Source organism: Lygodium microphyllum, chromosome 1, assembly GCF_053477565.2.
Source record: "Lygodium microphyllum isolate KBCC chromosome 1, Lygodium_microphyllum_v1.1.10, whole genome shotgun sequence".
NCBI lineage: Eukaryota > Viridiplantae > Streptophyta > Polypodiopsida > Schizaeales > Lygodiaceae > Lygodium > Lygodium microphyllum.
This window is the reverse complement of record NC_141135.1, coordinates 103,745,298-103,766,083: the sequence shown is the minus strand read 5'-3', so window position 1 is coordinate 103,766,083 and position 20,786 is coordinate 103,745,298. Positions and strand designations below refer to the sequence as shown.

Below are 20,786 nucleotides of genomic sequence, written 5' to 3'. Positions count from 1 at the left end.
GAATGGGGAAACCCACCAAAACAAGTGCCATGCCACTTCAACACATTCTTCCCTTAAAGCCGTTTGAGAAGTGGGGGATTGATTTTGTGGGTTCCATTGATCCACCTACCAGACGGAAGGAGAACATATACATCTTAGTATGTATGGATTATGTCACAAAGTGGTGTGAAGCTAAAGCCTTGAAGTGAGACGATGGTAACGGTGTAGCCTTATTCATGTACGAGAATATTATCACCCATTTTGGTAGTCCCCTCGAGCTGGTAAGTGATAGAGGGACTTATTTCCTTAACAAAATCATGGAGGAGCTGAGGGAACTGTATAAGATCCGCCATCGTAAGTCCACTCCCTATTACCCCAGAGCCAATGGCCAAGTTGAAGTCACCAATCGCATCCTTTGCTCGATTCTGACAAGAATGATTGCCACACATTGTCGCGACTGGGACGATCGACTTACAGAGGCCCTCTAGGCATAGAGAACCTCCCATAAGGCAGCTACATGACAGACCCCTTTCCAGCTAGTGTATGGTACAGAAGCTGTCTTCCTTGTTGAGCTAGAATTGCCCTCTTTGCGAGTGGCAGTTAAAGAACGCTTGGGAGATAGTGAGTCACTGCAACGTCGTCTCCTGCACTTGGAATGCTTGGACGAGATACGGCGGATCGCCCTACAGTGCATGAAAACCACTCAAGCACGACGCAAGGCCTATCATGATAGTTTCATCAAGCACAACGAGTTCAAAGAAGGTGATCTGGTTCTAGCCTATGATTTGAGATTTGGCAAGTTTCCTGGCAAGCTCCAACAATGGTGGATGGGCCCGTACAAGGTACTGGCCGTCAACCCGACATTGTTTTCTTCTCGTCTGATCCAACAACGGTGGCGAGGTTAGTCCTGATATATGGTATTTCTACCATTCCCTTTATTAAGAAATAAAAAGAAAGAAAAGAAAGAAAAAAAATAAAAAAAACAAAAAAAAAAGGAAAAAAAAGAGAAAAGAGAAAGCAAAAGAAAAAAAAAAGAAACTGTTATGGGAGAAAAGGAAGAAATTCCCTGTCATAACAGGCCTCGCTTCAAGAAAAGGTGGAAACACCCTTGGGCGAGAAGCTGACTGTGGAAAAGGTGGTAACACCCTGCAGTTCAGGATAGTTGACTCACCAGCAGAACCTCTTCAGAAAGCAATTTGAAGCCACCTCCCTTGGTGCGCTGTCTCTACAATATCAGTCCCTCTGCCCTTCTTAACAGACGACTCTTCTTACCAATCATTGACGTACGTGATTTGTAGGCTGCCTCCCTGGGTACGCCTCATCTTCAAGATCCTGATGACACCAACCATCGACATGATCTGCATCACCAACCCCTTGAGTGATGTGAGCTTTCATCCTAACAGGATGGGGATGTGAGTATGGACTGCCCTCAGTATCTATTAGAGAGTGAGACAGAGGGTGGGGTGAGTGACCAGTCTTTCCCTTTAAATCAAATGAGAGGTGAGAAGTGTGAACGGAGTGTTGCACGCACGGGAAGGGCCTCTCAATGCACAAAGCACGATCTGTTCTGTGCACTGCTCTATAAGGTTCCCTGGCCTTCCTTCTTGCACTATATGCCAGCACAGGGCGGGATGCATAGTTGCACCATCAAATGCGCACAAGGCATATAACCTTTGCACAAGTGACCGTGAGGATTACATCAACGCGTTTCAGGACATGACTGCCCTCTGTATATTTCAACAGAGCGTGAGATAGAGGGTGGACTGAGTGTGACTGGAGTTTCTTCAATCAATTACCGAGAGGTGAGGATTGAGGGACGTTACAAACTTTGGAGTCAGGTACGTTCCCATTTCCCTATGCACCCATGGGCTGGGTTTCTGCTATTAGCACAGGACACATCACTTTGTTCTATACACTGCTCTACAAGGCTCCCTTGCCTTTCTTCTTGCACCTATGTCAGATGGGTTGAACGCACCGATGCACTATCAATTGTGCACCCTGGCATACTCCCTCTGCACCATTCCTTTGTTGATTCCTAAACCGAGTGTGAGATATAGGTTTTCATCCTGATTTCCTTGAGTGATGTCAGTAATGGGGCGAGTGACGGTTCTTTCATTCCAGTTGAGTGACCGTGAGTTGAGTGTAATATCCCTAGCCATCGACGAATTTCCTGCGATTCCTTCAACCAGCTACCTCCCTGGGTGCTGCCACGTGGTCCTTGCTATGAAGGATGTGTGCTATGAAGATACCTTGGTATCTCCTGCAGCCGACAATGAGAGTAGGCGTGCCATCGACAGTCAACCTTGATTCTCGACAACATGGGCTAAGTTTTTCTAACCCTACACCTTCTGTTGTCAGTGATGGTCATGTTTTGAGTGTGGGGACATTAGCGGTTGGTCTGTTGTGTGGTACTAGGTCCTTGTTGCTCGGTCAACCCTATATGTTAAGGTTTTAAGTGTGGGGAAGCGTCCCTGCGCGTCTACAATGTATACCCCTCTGCATTTGCCTTAACTTGATAATGCATCTATGTCTACCCTGATTTTACCTTGATGGGGTCCCTTCCCCACCCACCCGTCCATTTTCAACCCACCCTTGGGGCCGTTCCCTTGCAGTTTTCCTTCATTCCCTGATTTTTCTGTCCTTCCATGTGAATGTACCCTACATTCACTGAAATTCCAATCCAAACCTATAACCCTATTCATCCCTTTGAATTGACCATTTTTTCTTTTTACCAACCCTTGTTCCGACAGACAGTTCTAAAGTTATTAATTTTTGAAGTATTTTGCGTAACTTGGTCGGTTTTCCATATGCACGCGCCTTTATTGCTTCGGAACAGTGATATCACGTGATAGCCTTGACCTACACCTTCCCCCTGATACTTTTCCTTTTTATTCCCTATCATTCCAATGCAGGTTCATCTGTTATTAATTTTTACGGGTTTTCAGGGCCGTTTTCGTGCGTCTTTTTCATATTTTTCCATGTGAACATATTGTATTTTCATCGGAATTCCCGTTTGATGTGACAGACGTGTTCCGTCCACCTTTCCTCACATTTTTCCTTCTTTCTCTCCCCTATTTTGCCAGCTAAATTTTTAGTTATTATGTTTTCCATGTGTTTTCGGGTCCATTTTTCGTGTTTTTTGCATGTGAACCCCTCCTAATTCCCATGGAACTTAGTTTTGATGTGACAGCCTTGTGCAACCTTCCCTCGCACATTTTTCCTTTTTTTACCCTCTGTTTTGGTGAACTGATTTTTTGTTATTAATTTCCGACCTCGTTTTCGTGTGCCATTTTTTTGTTCTTCCCATGTAAACGTGTCCTATCTCGGTCGACACTGTGATTTGATGTGATAAGGTTGTTGGACACGTTCTTCTGCACCTTTTTTCTTCTTTTCGCCTTGCATTTCGGCGAGCGAATTTTTCGATATTAATCCCCCTATGTGTTTTTGGGCCTGTTTTTTTTGCAATTTTCCCATGTGAACGCCCTTATTTTCCTCTGGATCCCTTGTCTTACTTTTCCATCATTTTCCCCTCCTCTCTCGGCCCATTTTTCCTTTTTATAGATTTTCTTTTCGACGAATGGTTTATGAGTTCTTAATTTTTCTTTGTTTTTTCGTGTTCTCGCGTGCCTCGGCGTGCACGTGAACGCTTGCGTTTTCGTTTTTTCGTATCTCGAGACGTCCCCGTCGCATCCGCGACTTGCTTTTCAATGTCCCCGCCCTGTCCGGTCCCACCACCGCACATTTTTTTACCCCCACCCTACGCATGCGCGCGGGACGGGGGCGTGCACCCTTTTCCTCTCTTTTCTTTCTCTCTTAATTAATTAATTAATTAATTAATTTTATTAAAAAAAAACCTCCTCGGGCACCTCCCCGCGTCCCAACCACCCCCCTCTCTCTTCTTCTTCTTCTTCTTCTTCTTTATTCTTTCTCTCTCCTACCCCTCTTTCTCTCTCCTTGACCCTCCCCCACCCTCTCACCTCCTCCCTCCACCCTTCCCCCATTCCTCCTCCACCTTCTTTCCCCCTGCCCCCCCATTCCTCCTCCTGCACCCTTCCCCCACTCCCTCCCCGCTCAGGCCTCTGCCACCGGCCGGCCTCTCTCCAGCAACGGCCGTCTCCTCCCGGCCTCCTTTCCCTCGCGCCGCCGCCGCGCGGCCCTACCGCGGGCTTTCCATCTCCTCGACGCTCCTCCGCTCCTGCGCCGCCGCCCGCGCACTCCACAGAGGTCCCTCCCCTCCTGCGCTGCCGCCCTCGATGCTCTCTCATGCCTCCCGCCCTGGCCGCGCCGCCGTCCTCGCCGCCACTCCCTCCCTCCCTCCCTCCTCCTCCTCCTCCTCCTCCTCCTCCCTGTAACTACAGGTCAGTTCACTAACCACAGCTAGGTTAACTGACCACACTTAAGTTAATTAACCCTAATTAAGCTAACTAACTTTAATTCAGCTAAGTTAACCTTAGTTAGGTTAGTTCAACTAACCCTCCTTAGGTTAATTAACCTCCCTAGTTATACTAACCATACCCTAGTTACACTAACCCTACTTAGGTTAGTTACCCTACCCTAGTTAAGCTAACTTTAGCCTAGTTAAACTAACCCCCCTTAGGTTAGTCCCCACAGACTTGACTTAGCCTACCTAACTAACTTAGACTAACCCAGACTAACCTGACCTGCCTTGATTTAGCTTACTTACCTGTCTTTGACTAACCCAGACTAACCTAGTTCCCTTTGACTAACCTGACCTGCCTTGACTTAACTTACTTACCTGACTTTGACTAACCCAGACTAACCTAGTTCCCTTTGACTAACCTGACCTGCCTTGACTTAGCTTACTTACCTGACTTTGACTAACCCAAACTAACCTAGTTCCCTTTGACTAACATGACTTGCCTTGACTTAGCTTACTTACATGGCTTTGACTAACCCAGACTAACCTAGTTTCCTTTGACTAACATGACCTGCCTTGACTTAGCTTACTTACCCGACTTTGACTAACCCAGACTAACCTAGTTTCCTTTGACTAACTTGACTTGACTTAGTCTGATTTACCTGATTTACCCAGACTAACATGACTTAGCTGACTTAATTTGACCCTACTTACCCAACTAACTTGATTTTCTTGATTTAATTGATTTAATTAATTTATAAATTCATTTCCACTCTGAAAAATTTTAAAAAAATTTCTAAAACTTCCCCCATATTTTTGCAAATTTTTGACAATTTTTCAGGTGGAAATTTCCACCCCCAAAAGTACAAAAAATTAAATATTTGTCAATTTATTCATAATTACCTACAAAAATGTAGAAAATTAATTTAAAATTAGTAAAAAATACGAAAAATTCTGAAATTTTTTAGAAAATTACACCCACTCCCTGAAAATTTTCCATTTATTTTTCACTTTAAAATATTTTCATACAAGGCACCCATTAAAAAAAAAACCACAAAAAAACAAATAACCAAAACAGATTAAATATCAAAATCCAAATCTTATTTTCCTAACATAAATTGTGGATATTTCCTTACTGGCTGAAATTTTATTTTTCCTTCATCACATATCCATATTTAATTCTTATTCCTTTTGATTTTAACCAAAACAACCACATACAATTTATTAGAAAACAAATCCAGAAACACACACATAACTCCAACCACCACACATAATACCCCTAAAATATCAAACACACAAAATATCAAATTAAAAAAAATCATTAAAAAATAAAAAAATAAAAATCGCCACATCCACTAAGGTGTTGTCTTTGTTGTTCAATCAGTGGTCTTTGATTTTCTTTGACTGGATTCATTGCTTTTGGGGGACTCTTCCGTGCGCCTTCCGGCCATTGCATACACACCCCTTCCAGGTATTTATTTTATGTGCTTTCTTTATTTTCATTTTCCCCTTAATCACAATTTAATTGCTAAAATAAACTATTTATTCATCCACATTTTCCACGCGCATTCGCGCTCAACACACCATTTCATAATAATAAAACTCAACCAGTCGTTCACTTTGCATGCGCTACGTACGCTTAAGAGGCACTTTAATTTATAATAAAAATGAACCAGCCGTCACAAAAGCACACGCTGGTAAAAAATCGCTCCACATCACTCTTAATTTTTAATTAAGGAATTTGCATTTAGAGACCCAGTCTGGGCATCATAGTTTGGGTTGCGCTAAAGCACCGTTTCAACTTAATAATTTGTAATTAAAATTTTAAGAAAGAACCGCCATTTTCTTATTAAGGTTTATCACCTAATAAAATGTCACCCATTGTTAATAATTTATTAAAATGAACCCTTCATTCAAATAATTCCCCCTCATTGTACTTCTTTTCCCCCTTTTTAATAAACTCGCTTCGTGGGATGGGCGCGTAAAAGTCAATTAGTTGACACTGATGGTCAAGGTTATGGTCCAGTCTTGATGTACATTTTTATGGTAGTCTGATCTATGTGTTACGATTACGGGTACGGTGTGTAGTTTTTTTTTCTTTCTTGCCTGATACGGGGATTTGGGTGCTTGCATGTTGCATCGCATGAAGCTTTCGGTTGCATATGTGTAGAGGTCATGCTGAAATTTTTCCAGGATGTGTATTGTCTGGGGTGGTACTTGGGTTAGTTACGTCTATGTTTGTATGTGTGTCATTCTTTTTGGATTGATTCCTTTTTGATAGCCCTTTGGTTGTTTTGCAGGCATTCTTTCTGATTGTCTGTGTTGTGGTATGTGTGTTTACCATCTGCATGGCGCCTCACGCTCCTCCCCCTATCCAATATGTCCCACTGGTCAATAGGGATTACTCTTCCCTACTCACTTTTGAGCCTCTTACGAAGGCGTGACTTGTGACTTTCGTGGTTGCCTCCTTTCCATTGATTCCCGAAGATCCATCGATGTGTGATGAGTTGCTGGCCTCATACAGTAAGAAGTCGGGACTGGTCCATGGTACTTCCATGACTTTGACACCTCGAGGGTTAGGGAAGACTCTGTCTCTTCCCTACAAAGGAGAGCCTTTGTTACAGCTCGCCAGCTATTCTCTAACGATGAGATTTTTAAGCTGTTACAAAAACAGACTAGGGAAATTCTGGATGTCAAGAAGGTGATCAACACTTCAGGAGTTTCCTTTTCCATGATCACTGATCCTGTATGGAAGTTGGTCTGCCAATTCCTCCAAGACAGGTTTATGCCTGCAAAAATGCCATCCCATTACTTGTCCAAAGAGCTCTTTACAGCTTCAACGATGGTGTTAAAAGAAGTAGCTATTGATTGGAGCACTTACCTACTCACTAAGATGGATCAACATTTCGTTAAAGTTACCAGGAGTAATGTTACCAATGTCACCTATGGATCCTACCTGTCTGCCTTCTTGACCTACTCAGGTTTACAGAAGAGTGTGCCTCCACCTCCTCCATCTGATCCAGTACCCCCTCCACCTTTAGGCGAGTCAGAACCAATTGATATTGAGGATCTGGATTCTCCTCCTCCCCTGGTCATACAACGCAAACGCTTGAAGCGGCTAGCATATAAAGCTCCTTTAGTTCTTCATTCGGTGAAAATTCCTGCTACATTTGGCAGTGATCTCCCTACTTATCTCACATGTAATAACATGTTCAGAGCACATCGAGAAGGTTCGTTGGACATATCAGTCCCCTCACTGCACAGTCTAGTCTCGGGAGATGCCATTCCTTTCCTATGTAAAGTCATTCAGAGTTCCATTGAACAATCAGTGAAAGCTTGTGTTCAACGGCTGTATCATTCCTTTTATGAAGAACTGATGCGGTCTAAAGACCAGTTGCATAAGGCAACATCCGAGTTAGCTTCTGCTAAGGATACATTGGCAGATCTGTTTAAGCAGATGGAGCAACAAACCCAACTGATTGAAATCCAAAGAGATGAGATATCTTATTTGAAGATTCAGTTTTAACAGAGGCTCAATCATAGGTCACTAGAATCTCAGAGGAGAAGGAGAGGATGTCCAAAGAAGCACAAGAGTTTCAAACTCTCTTAGATGTAAAACTTTCAGCCTTACAGACTGCTAATGACACAGTGGAATCACAAGCTTCCTAAATCAAGCAGTTGCAAAAGACCAGCTGGCACAGTCACGGTCTGTTCCTCCAAGCCCTAATGTTCCCTTGATTCCTTTTCTCTCACAGTAGGACGTGGCAGTTCTTCAGAGACAGGCTACCTTGTGTCCTCTCTTCCACGCTAAAGTGGAAAGATTGCAGTCCAGGATGGATCTGCTATGGTCTACCTTTGAGCATTTCCAGGAATATGTTCCTCCGGACCATTCTTTCTTTGTCCACTATCAATTACAAAAGTTGGCCTTTTACATGAAGCTTTCAACGATGGATCTTCCTCTTCCATAGGATGGTTGGAGTGGGGCTTGGTCTCCTGAGTTGCTGATAGAAGTGGTCCGTATGGTGTTTGAAGATTCTGTCACGATAGATACCATGTTCATGTCATATATGTATCTACGGGGAGACTTGTTGATTTCAGATGAAGTGGATATGGCCTGGTATGTGGGAGATGTGGTTTTACAAGCTGTTTTATATGTCAACTATTTGGAGTTGCGAATAGATGACATGTTCCAGAGTTACTCCTCAAAAGTGGCTACTTACCCTGATAATTCCTGGCACTCCATGATTGATTTTGTGGTCCTGAATCAACGACAAAACATAGCTTCTACATATGTCCAGAGCACTAACCAAATGAGGGTGGATCTCTTAGCTCACCTTTCCAAAAATAATCCATTTCATTCCACCTTTTTTGATGCCTATCAGAGAAGATCTATCTTAGGTCCCTCTGTTCCTACCCTACTGTAATACGTGTAACTGTATATGAGAGATTGAGAGAGAGAATTATGAAGACATTGAAGAAGAATAATATGTGATTGATTTCCATTCAAAGATGGTGTATTCTTTTGTGTTCTTTGTTATATTGATGAATTTTGTGAAGATGTTGAAGATTATGGTTGATTCTATCAAATTCATGGGAGAAATCTACTATGATGTTGCATGAAGAATTGCTGTTTTCTTTGTTTTGATGATCAAAAGAATGAAATAAAAGCTTGTTGATGTTACAAGATAGATTTTCTTGTAAGAAAATTTTCTTTTCCTTGGTGTTCCTCTTGGGGCTCCAGTTATGCTAAGAAGAATGATATCCGCAGTGGTAAATTGCAGCAATAAGAAAACTATGTATCATCTTCATGACAAAATGAAGACAAAAATGAGCATGAGTTTGTTATGCAACATATGATGAATGTTGTTTACAGGAAAGGGGACACATGATGATATATGGTATATAAATTCTTGTGCATCTAATCATATGATCAACCATATTGAATGGTTTGAAGAGATGTATGACTTACAAAACCTAGGTTATGCATAAATGGGTGATGATTCATGCCACCCAATTTCACACATTGAAAATGTTCCCTTGTCCTTGCATGATGGCCAAACAAAGAGTTTTCCAAATTTATTACATGTACCATAAATCACAAAGAATTTAGTGTCTATTGGCCAAATGATAGAGTAAGGGTTGTAGTTTTGATTTAATGCAAAAAAAATAATTGTAGAAGACTTTAATGATAAGTGCATGTCACAAAAGGAAGTAGAGTTGGCCACATGTTCAGTTTAGATGTTGAAATTCTTACAATGAATGTTGCTATGTATGCTAAAAGAAAATAAGTGGTTGCAGACAATGGCATAAACGTATTGGACATGTAAATGTGTAAAGGCTGAAATTAATGCAGTCCAAAGGATTGGTTACAAGGTTGCCTGCTTTTAGAGTTACAGAATTTCATAAAGTATGTGAAGCATGCTTGTTTGGTAAGCAGGTAAGACAACCCTTTTCACATGACAAAGATGTGAGCAAAAATATACTTGATATTATGCATACAACTATTTGGGGGCCTACACAAAATATATCTCTTGGTGGAAGCAAATACTTTGTCATATTTATTGATGATTGTTCAAGGAAGTTGTGGGGATATTTCATAAAGAAAAAGAGTGATGTATTTGAGCACTTCAAATCTTTCAAGGCAACTGTTAAAATAGAAATAGGCTTGAAAGTTAAGTTCTTGAGATTATACGGAGGGGGAGAGCACCTCTCTAATGGGCTTCTTAAGGTCTCATGGGATAAAGAGACAGTTTACTTGTAGGTATACCCCATAGAAAAATGAGGTTGCAAAAAGAAAAAATAGGCATATTGTAGAAATTGCACATTCATTGATAGTAGTTGAAAATAATATGCCAAATTGTTTTTGGTCTGAATCTCTTCATACCACTATCTATATTATGAACAAAACTCCCACAGTTGCAATTCATGGGACGATCCCCGAAGAATGCAATACAAGCAAGAAGCCTGATGTATCACACTTGAAAGTGTTTGGCTATATTGCATATGTTCATGTCCCAAATGATCTGCAAAAGAAGCTTGATCCAAAGAATAAAAAATATATTTTTATTGGATACTCTTTAGAGCAAAAAGGGTATCATTGTTATCACCCTATCACAAATAAATTCAGAGTGAGCAAGGATGTTATTTTTTATTAGATGAGAAGTTGGTATGCATCTATTGGAGATGTATTAGATGATAATAATGATCATGATAGCTACATGCAAAAATAAAAGCAAGAATCACATAGACTTGGTGGACCAAAAACATAATCTTGTACTACACCTACAATCATTAGCCCTTGCTTTGGGAGACTAAGGAGTAGCCCCACATCTTCAGGTGGATCTACAAGTGTTGCATGTAAAGACAAAGGAAAGAAGAAGGAATTGGATGGTAATGATGCATGTACTATCATTTGGGATTTGATGGAGATTCTAGTGATTCAAAGAGTTTGGATGATGCGTTTGGTATTCTTTCGGTCAAGACACTAGGTGTACAGAGAGCACATAGTAATGTAAAGGCTCCATTAAGTGATCCAATAGTATGAATGTCTAGCAGGGTCAAATACCTTGTTAAAAGATTTGGTTTTGAAGGTTATGCAACTCACCATTATGCTTATATGTATGGTGAAGATAGTTGAGGATGTTGAGCCCACTTGTTTTGAGGATGTTGTTGGTCATTCTCATTGGGATACAACAGTGGATGAGGAGATGGCTGTATTAGAAGCCAATAAGACTTGGGATTTGGTACCCTTTCCTAAGGGCAAGAAAGCTATTGGCTATAAGTTGTTTTACAAAATCAAGCATGATACAAATGGTTCAATTAGTAGGTATAAGGCTAGGCTAGTTGCAAAAGGCTATGCTCAAACATATGGCATAGATTATGAAGAGACCTTCAGTCCAATTGCTAGGATGGCAACTACTAGATGTATGATTGCTTTAGCAATAGCAAAAGGTTAGAGTTTGCAACAAATGGATATCAAGAATGCCTTCTTGCATAGTGAATTGCAAGAGCATGTATATATGAAGCAGCCAACAGGTTATGAGGATTTATGTATGCAAGTTAAAGAAGGTGCGCTATGGGTTAAGGCAAGCACCTAGAGCCTGGTCTAACGAGATCGGAGAGTATCTTGTCAATATTGGCTTTTATATTTTTGATGTTGATCACTCACTTTATGTGAGAAAGGGAGATTCATGTTTGGTCATTATAGTTATCTATGTGGATGACTTGATTATTATAGGGTGACAGTAATAATGGGATTGCTGAAGTGAAGGATTTTGTGAAGAAAAAGTTTGAGAGATGAAGGATTTGGGTGAGCTAAGCTTATTTGGAGTTGTAGAGATATAGTTGGGCTTAGGGAAAGTGTTGAGATGGCAAGTTCAACACGTGTAAACATTAGAACATCGGTGGTCATCATGATCCTCACATGGCCACTAACTTATCACTTATTATATTTAGTTTGTTGCACCGATGTACATCTAGCATAATTATAGTGCTAGTTGATTAGTATAGTCAATTATGCACTGTTTGACTTAGCATGCCACTTTCATTTATGTTGTGTCTTATCTATACTTTGTGTACATTGTATTGTGTATGGAAGAAGAAAAGTTAAAATTATGAGAAAAAGGAAAGAAATTACCCGTGCTCAAGTCATAGATCTTATGGTCGAGAGCTAGAGGAGGAAAAGGCAAGGATAATAGCTCTCACTAAAGCATTATCAAAAGCATATCAAACTTAAGCACAATAAAGGTAGCCTTCACAAGATTGCAAGATACAATCAAAACGAGTCTAACTATTGTTGTTAATCAAGTGGAGGAGAAAGCTAACATAGCTTATGAGGAGATGTTGCAGCAATGTAATGGAGGGAAATACTTACGTCAAGTTGACCTAAGTATAAAAGGTGTAAGGGACACTACATAGGGACCATTTTTTTTGAATATACATCTATCCTTTCACCTTCTTCACCTTCTTCCCTGTCCTTCCATGGCTGCCAGCCATTTCTCTCTCCTCTTCTTGCATTTCTCTCTCTACTCCTAGTCTTTCTCTCTCCTCATCACCCTCTTTCTCTCTCTTTCTCTCTCCTCTCTGCAGTCACTCCCTTCTCTCCTTCTCTCTCCTAGGTCTCCTTCATTACAGTTGGTATCAGAGCTTCGGTCTTTGATCTGGTCTTCTCTCTCCTTCCTCACATCTAGTTCTAGTTTTCACAAAAAAGAGAGAGAAAACCCTAGTCAAATAAGTACAGGAGCTGTAAGGAAAATTAATGGAGTACCACAAGGTGTTGGCAGCTTTCTTGGACTCCACACAAGCTGTGGCAGGAGGCTCAGTTAAATCTGGAGGCAAGGAGACCAAAAATGACAGCTCGTTTTCAACTTTGAGGTAAAATTTTAGGGGTTTTGGGTGAAGGAGGTCAGTACAGGACTTGACAGAGGTCTAAATGGGGTTACTCTCCAAAAGTGAGTCCTCTTCTTCTTCAACTTTCAAGCTTCTCTTCAAGCTTTCATGGTTTTAAGAAGATCGGCCTCAAGGACTTGTGACATAGTTGTCAAGATTGTGGGAGAGAAGGAAGGAGTCTCACTTGAAGCTTTCTTGCTTGCACAATGGGGGAAGACACACAAGGGTGGAGGCTGAAAACAGTTTTCCTCTTCTTAGTTGTGTAAGCCAAAAGAACTCAAGTACAAAGAAATAGAAGAACCCTATATATGGGTCTCAAACCAAACTCAACTAACTAAGGTGGCATACTAACTGAGCCACGAACTAGAGTAGATAAGGATAGCTATCATGTAGCTATTATTCATGGGCGGTGTACCAACCGCGTCTGCAACTGACAAGTCGGTGACATAAATATACAACGGTCACCCTGGCGTATCACGAGTGGAGCTCGATATCTCAACACTCCCCCTCGAGCTCAATCCCAATTCCTGCACACCAAGCAGGTCTCTGAACTTGCGCAGCTTCTCTGCGCCCAATGCCTTCGTGAATATGTCAGCTACCTGATCCTCTGTGCTGACATAAACTAGATCAATAAGACCTAGTAAAACCCTCTCTCGCACATAGTGATAATGCACCTCAATGTGCTTTGTTCTAGCATGATAGACTGGGTTATTTGCCAAGTGTATACTACTCATGTTGTCACAATAAATGACAACTGGCCCATCTGTAGACTGATGCATATCATAAAGTAGCTTATGCAACCAAGCTACCTCACATGCAGCCATTGCTGCACCCCTGTACTCAGCCTCTGTGCTCGACAAGGCAACTGTAGGCTGTTTCTTGCTGCTCCAAGTGACTGCAGCACTCCCAAAAGAGAATACATATCCACTGGTAGATCGTCTATCAGAAATACTACCAGCCCAATCAGCATCAGTGTATCCATGCAACTGTATCTGAACCCCAGTCTCATAAAATAGTCCATACTGCAATGTGGACTTCACATACCTAAGTATGCGTCTAGCCGCATCCAAATGTGGTTTCCTTGGAGCCTGCATAAACTGACTTACCAATCCAATAGCATAGCTCAAATCTGGCCTGGTAATAGTCATATAAATCAAACTTCCTACTATGCGTCTGTACATAGTAGGGTCTTCTAGAAGCTCACCTGCATCTGTGCTCAGCTTCACATTTTGCTCCAAAGGAACTGAAATAGGCTTACAGCCTGTCATCCCATATTTGGACAGCATGTCCAATCCATACTGCCTCTGCAAGAGCTGTATCCCACTTGGTGATCTAATCACCTCAATGCCCAAGAAATAACGCAGCTCTCCCAAATCCTTCATCTCAAACTTCTGCTTCAATAGCATTTTCACATGAAGGATATCTTCATCACTGTCACCTGTCATAATCAAATCATCAACATAAATGACAAGCAGCATAATACCTTTCTCTGTTTTTCTCACATAAAGTGAGAAATCTGCCTTGGAAATCTGAAAGCCAATAGTGACAAGATATTGTCCTATCTTGTTAGACCATGCTCTAGGTGCTTGCTTCAAGCCATACAAGGCTTTCTTCAACCTGCAAACAAACTCAGGATGAACAGCATGCACATAACCTGGTGGCTGCTCCATATAAACCTCTTCTTGCAAATCACCATGCAAGAAGGCATTCTTTACATCCATCTGATGTAAAGACCATCCCTTTGATGCAGCCATAGCAATGACTGCTCTTACGGTTGCCATCCTTGCAACCGGACTAAATGTTTCTTCATAGTCAATGCCATATGTTTGTGCATACCCCTTGACTACTAATCTTGCCTTGTATCTGTTCACAGAACCATCAGCATTGTGCTTCACCTTATAAACCCACTTACAGCCAATTGCATTCTTACCTTTAGGCAAAGGTACTAACTCCCATGTAGCATTTGCTTCCAAGGCATCCATTTCTTCATCCATGGCTTTCTCCCATTTTTCTTTTCCCATGGCTTGCTCAAAAGATGTGGGTTCTGGTTCCTGTATCACTTTGACCATATATGCATAGTGAATGGCTGTAAATCCATCATATTTCAGCCTATCCACAGGATACCTAGCTCTTGTAGACCTGCGCAAAGTAGGTTCACTCCCAGGTGCTCTCAAAACATCCCTGGTCTTCCTTACTCCAGGTGTAACAATAGAAGGAATACCCAACTCATCATCAATGCTCTGTTCTGAGCCACTGGATTCACCATCCACATAAGAGTGACCTGCATTCACATCAAACATGGGCTGATCAACCTTCTCTTTTCCTTTTCGTGATACCTGCATACCACTATCTGCATTGCTTTGAGAAGATTCTCCTGATCTCAATCTGCCTGTCCATGGCGAAGAATGTGAACCACTGCTAGAGGACGCTCCAGGTCCACTAATATTTTGTGACTGCTGCTGTGAATTCTGTGTAGCATTACCATTTTGTGCATCTTCATCATCAATCACATTTACTGGTTTATACCAGCTACTCATCTCATCAAAAACAACATCTCTGCTCACTGTAAACTTACGAGTAGAAGGGTTATAGCATCTATACCCTTTTTGCTGCAGAGAGTAACCAATAAAGATGCACTTCTCAGCTTTTGGATCCAACTTGGATCTCAGCTCATCTGGCACATGTACATAGGCAATGCAACCAAAAATTTTCAAATGAGAAATATCTGGTTTCCTACCAGTATACCTCTCCTCTGGAGTCATTCCATGTATTGCTGCAGTGGGAGTCCTGTTCATTATGTAGATTGCTGTAGCAACTGCTTCAGCCCAATAAAAATCTGGCAAGTCTTTTTCATTGAGCATGGCACGAGATACCTCTCCAATATGCCTGTTTTTCCTTTCTGCAATTCCATTTTGTTGTGGGGTATAACTGCATGAATATTGCTGCTTTATGCCATGCTCCTGCAAGAACTTTGCAAACTCATTTGAGAGGTACTCTCCCCCTCCATCTGACCTTAGGCATTTTATCTGCAAGCCTGTTTCTTTTTCAACCATAGCTTTAAGAGTTTTGAAATGCCCAAAAACTTCACTTTTCTTTTTCATAAAATACACCCAAACTTTTCTGCTATAGTCATCAATAAAACTGACAAAATAATGACAGCCTCCAAGAGATGCAGCTTTAGTTGTCCACACATCAGAGTGAATTAATTCCAATGGCTTCTCACTCTCTTGAACATGTCTAAGAAATGGTTTCCTTGCCTGTTTTCCAAACTGACAGGCTTCACATACCTTATGCATTTCTGCAACCTTGAATTTGGGCAATCCTGCAACAATATTTTGGGCCTGCATTGATTTAAGTCGCTGTACATTAACATGACCAATGCGTTTATGCCAGATATCAATATCTGCAACTACACCGGTCCCATGTGCAAACATTGCTGCACTCAATTCAGACATGTCTGCATCCAATGTAAACATTCTGCCCTTCTTCTTTCCTTTTGCTATCAAGCGACCTTTATTTTTCATATCCTCAACAAAGCATCCATGAGGATTAAATCTGACCTGCAAGCCCTGTTCAACCATTTGACCAACTGAAACCAGATTCTTGGTGATATTCGGGACATGAAATACATCGGACAGGTATTTCTTTTTCCCACCCTGCATAGACAAGGGAATTTTTCCAATCTGCACAATAGGATGTGCAGTATCATCACCAGTCTCCACAAATCCTGGTTTTTCCATTTTCCTTGCATCCTCCATCCATTCTGCATGACCTGTCATGTGGTTTGATGCACCTGAGTCAACATACCATACATCATTGCTTTCTTCTGCACTTGTCACAGAATTGTTCATGTGCTGCAGCATGAACAAATGCTCATTTCTGTCATCACCCTGTCTACTAGAGGATGCATAATTTCCTTGTTGCAGTTTTCCATTCATGATGTCATTCTGCTTTTTATAGCAGTCTTTAGCCATATGACCCATTTTACCACAGTAGTAGCATTCAACATTACTGTTTGCATTTTGGCCTCTTTGCCATCCACCACGACCTCTTTGGCTCTCCCTGCCTCTAGAGTTACCACGTCCTCCTCCATAGGACTGGTTTTCTTGAGTTTGCTGCATATTCTGATTTCTGCCACGGCCTCCAAATCGGCCTCCTCTACCTCTGCCTCTACCTCTTCCAGCATTTGAGTAGAAGACAGCTTCTTTTGAAGTTCCTCCTGAAGAAGATGCACCACCATTTCTCTGCTCCTCAGAAATTAGAAGAGCAATTAACTCCTCAAAATCAGGAAATCTTTCACGAACTGAAATGGATGTCCGAAACTGTGCATAATCCTTTCCTAGACCATTCAAGGTCACGGAAACTAAATCATCATCTTCCACTGGCGACCCAATGGAAGCAAGTGCATCTGCAATCTTCTTCACCTTCATGTGGTAGTCGTTGATGCTCATACTTTCTCTTTGCACATTATGCAACTCTTGCTTGAGCTGCATTTTCCTGGCTTGCGTATTTGTGCTATACATTTTTGACAAAGTATCCCATGCCTCCTTTGGCGTACTTGCATCCTGAATATGCACAATCATAGAGTCTGAAATGCTGATAGACAGCCAGTACATAACTTTCCTGGCTCTCTCATGCCATGCTTTGAATGCCTGCATTTGTTGTTGATTGGGAACATCAGGAAGAACTGGTTCTTCTTCATTTCCTGCAACAAATTCCCAATATCCTTTTCCCATAAGGAAATTCGTCATTCTAAACTTCCATGCCTGGAAGTTGTTCTTGTCAAGCTTTTCAGTGACAATCTGTGAAAGAGAATCAGACGCCATTACAGAATACTGCAAGAAATTCTGTCACTGCAAAAAACATAGCTTCACCCTCACAAGGGCAAATCTGCAAAACTGGCGAAAGTGGTATTTGACCACACAGTCACTTCCTAGTGACGATTTTGCATAAACAGGAACCAAGGATGATTCTGAAACTCCCAATGTCTCTGCGCACAAGCATACGATGCAATTTCTACAGTAACTTTTCACCGACCTGTAGAACAGTGGTCGCACAGCATAAAACTGAGCCTTTTCTTGAGTGCGTGCAGAAAACTTCCGTCTGCAAAACAGGCCCCGAAATGGCCTCAAATCAAAAAAACAAGGTCGCCAAGGGCTAAAGCCCTTTCCCGCAGCATATACTGCCCTCTTGCTTCACCGCGAAGGGCGTCTCAACCTGAGACAATGCACTCCTGCAATTTCCGGCTGTGCTACCTGCAGAGATCTGCTCCCAAAACAGGAAATGAAAGCAACACTGCTCCTCTTACCAGACCACCGCGAGCTTGGCTTGCTTTCTTGAGCTCCTTACCACGAACAAGGCTCTGATACCATGTCAAGATTGTGGGAGAGAAGGAAGGAGTCTCACTTGAAGCTTTCTTGCTTGCACAATGGGGGAAGACACACAAGGGTGGAGGCTGAAAACAGTTTTCCTCTTCTTAGTTGTGTAAGCCAAAAGAACTCAAGTACAAAGAAATAGAAGAACCCTATATATGGGTCTCAAACCAAACTCAACTAACTAAGGTGGCATACTAACTGAGCCACGAACTAGAGTAGATAAGGATAGCTATCATGTAGCTATTATTCATGGGCGGTGTACCAACCGCGTCTGCAACTGACAAGTCGGTGACATAAATATACAACGGTCACCCTGGCGTATCACGAGTGGAGCTCGATATCTCAACAATAGTACCATCTACTAGGTGCAAGTCACAAGCACTTTCGGACTTGTAGTAAGCTTCCGCATCCTTAGGTGCAGTCTCATACCTTATGCACAATTTGCTGTCGGGCGAGGGATCGATCGAGATTGTAGAGGGTTGTCTAAACGAACAGAGAACAAATGCATCACATCCTCGATTCTTAAGCGTCGCAAACTTCCCTTGCTCACAAGCTCAAACTGCTCAAAGGTTGAATCTCTCAAAACAAGGCCTTCCAGCTTATCTGACTCCAAAAGGATACTATCAACATTCAGTCCCTCGATATTCAAGGTCTTCGAAGATGCACTGCTCAACTCAATGGTAGATTGTGCATTCGAGAATGTGATGTCAGTGTTAACCAAAGATAGGTATTCCAACCTGGGACAGACATCAAGTAGTAGGTTGAGGTCCAGAGTAGATAGAACAGCCCGATCAGTAAGAGTAAGTGACACAAGAGAAGGAAACTTATGAATCGATGGATCAACTGCTAGTACATGTGCGAATCCCCAAACCAAAGTTTCCAGCTTCTGTGCTCTACATTTCTCCAGTATGTTCACCTTTGGCTTGATTGGTTTCATAAATGTCAGAGATCTGAGCGTATCCTTTGTGTGCATAAGCCATGAGATCACCAGAGCTGCAGAAAACTCTTTTGACTTATCCATGAATATTGACAGCTCATGCAAGCATTTTGTCCGCATTATTGTCTCTGTCATAAGAATCTCACATTGACCCACTGTAAGGTCCCTGAAGGCAGGTCAGTTTGAATAAGCAAAAACCAATTTGTTCAAGTGGCATGTTGCAACCTCTCGCCATCTCCTGCACGTTGCAGATGTAGAGACAACATCATGAGCAGAGGCCACATGAGACAGGATTATTTTCACTACATCCATAGGAAGTGACTCTATAGGTATCAATTTGGAAGAGGAGGAGCGCATAACTGCATCATCGGCGACCTCCTTGATGATGATGAAGAAGAAGGGATTGATGAACAAAGCTTGGCACAGATCATTTCATTGAGAGAATGTGTTTCTCCTAGGGTGTACATTGACTGATTCTTGTTTGCGAATGCTGACCACCGAGTAACCTTTCTTGAGGCAATTTTTGATTGAAATCTAAGGTCTGTCAGAGCAGCTTGATTGATAGCAACCATAAAAGAAGCACACTCATGGTGTTTGTTGAGCTGCAGTAGCTCTCTCAGATCATGCGTGGAGCCATTTTGGGTGTGAGGGCATTGCTTGAGCTCGGAAAGGAAGGAAATTAGGGTGGAGGCTCCGGTCTATTGGTAGCAGCAGTGCTCTAGTACAATGGAAAGATCTGGTACAAGATCCAGAGGTGCCAAAGTAGAAATAGGCACAAGCACCACTGTGCCATTAACACTAGCACCCAGCAACAATCTTTGCAACATGCAACGGTGACGTGCTTTTCTGCTTAGCAGATTTCAACAGTGTGGCAAAGGCATCAACTGGACCCTCAAGATGGCCATTTTCAAAGACGATGATTTTCCTCTTTAGCACCAGGCTCCTGAGGCTTGGAAGAATTACAGTTAGCCTCCAGACCTGTCACTTGAACTGGACATGATTGCAGGCTGTACTTGTATGCAACATCTTCCTACTTTTGTGCCATTCAAAAGTGAAATGGCCTCAGCAGCCCCTTTGGTGGAGGAATAGGTTATGGTTCCCCACTTTTTACTACTTTCTGAGGAGAAGTGGCTTGGCAATTGTTCTCATCAATCATCCACTCCACAGAAGCAACAGCAGGAAATGGCATCTGCGTACTGAGATTTGGATCTCTTTTTCAGATTCAGCAGAGCTTTGCGCCTCCATGCCTGCATCCATAGTCAAGACCCCTCAAGGCTTGCATTTCCTCCTATCCTTGACAAAATTACATGGAGCGGCAAAGCATTGACCATTGATTGGCAGTGGAGCTCTCACTCCTCATTTGATAGAATCTGGAGACTGTGTGGGCTGCATGGGAGGGATTGGATGCTTATCAATAGTGGGAGTGACACTCTTGAAAATTGGAGGAGTTAAAGCATCCTCCTCTGAAGTTATATAATACTTGCTCTTTGTGACAAGGTTTTAATGGAGCCTCTTCTCCACAAGAAACAATACTTCCACCAGTACTTTTAGCTTGTTGTTTACAAAGTTCTCTCATTAAGAGAGGGTTGTTTTGGGGATTCTCATGGCCAGCATTGCGTGAAGAGAGAACACTTGCATGTGCTTCAGAGGAAACTGGATCTGCACATCTCTCAACTTTAACATAAGGAGGTCCATCTCTGTCACTGTCACTGGCTCTACAAGTCAGAGA

At 42.0% G+C, this 20,786-nt stretch overlaps 1 pseudogene; it reads right to left on the bottom strand.

The window, feature by feature from the left end:
- Positions 1-18,550: 18,550 nt before the first annotated feature.
- Positions 18,551-19,457, bottom strand: LOC148041481 (F-box/LRR-repeat protein At1g67190 pseudogene; annotated as a pseudogene).
- Positions 19,458-20,786: the final 1,329 nt, after the last annotated feature.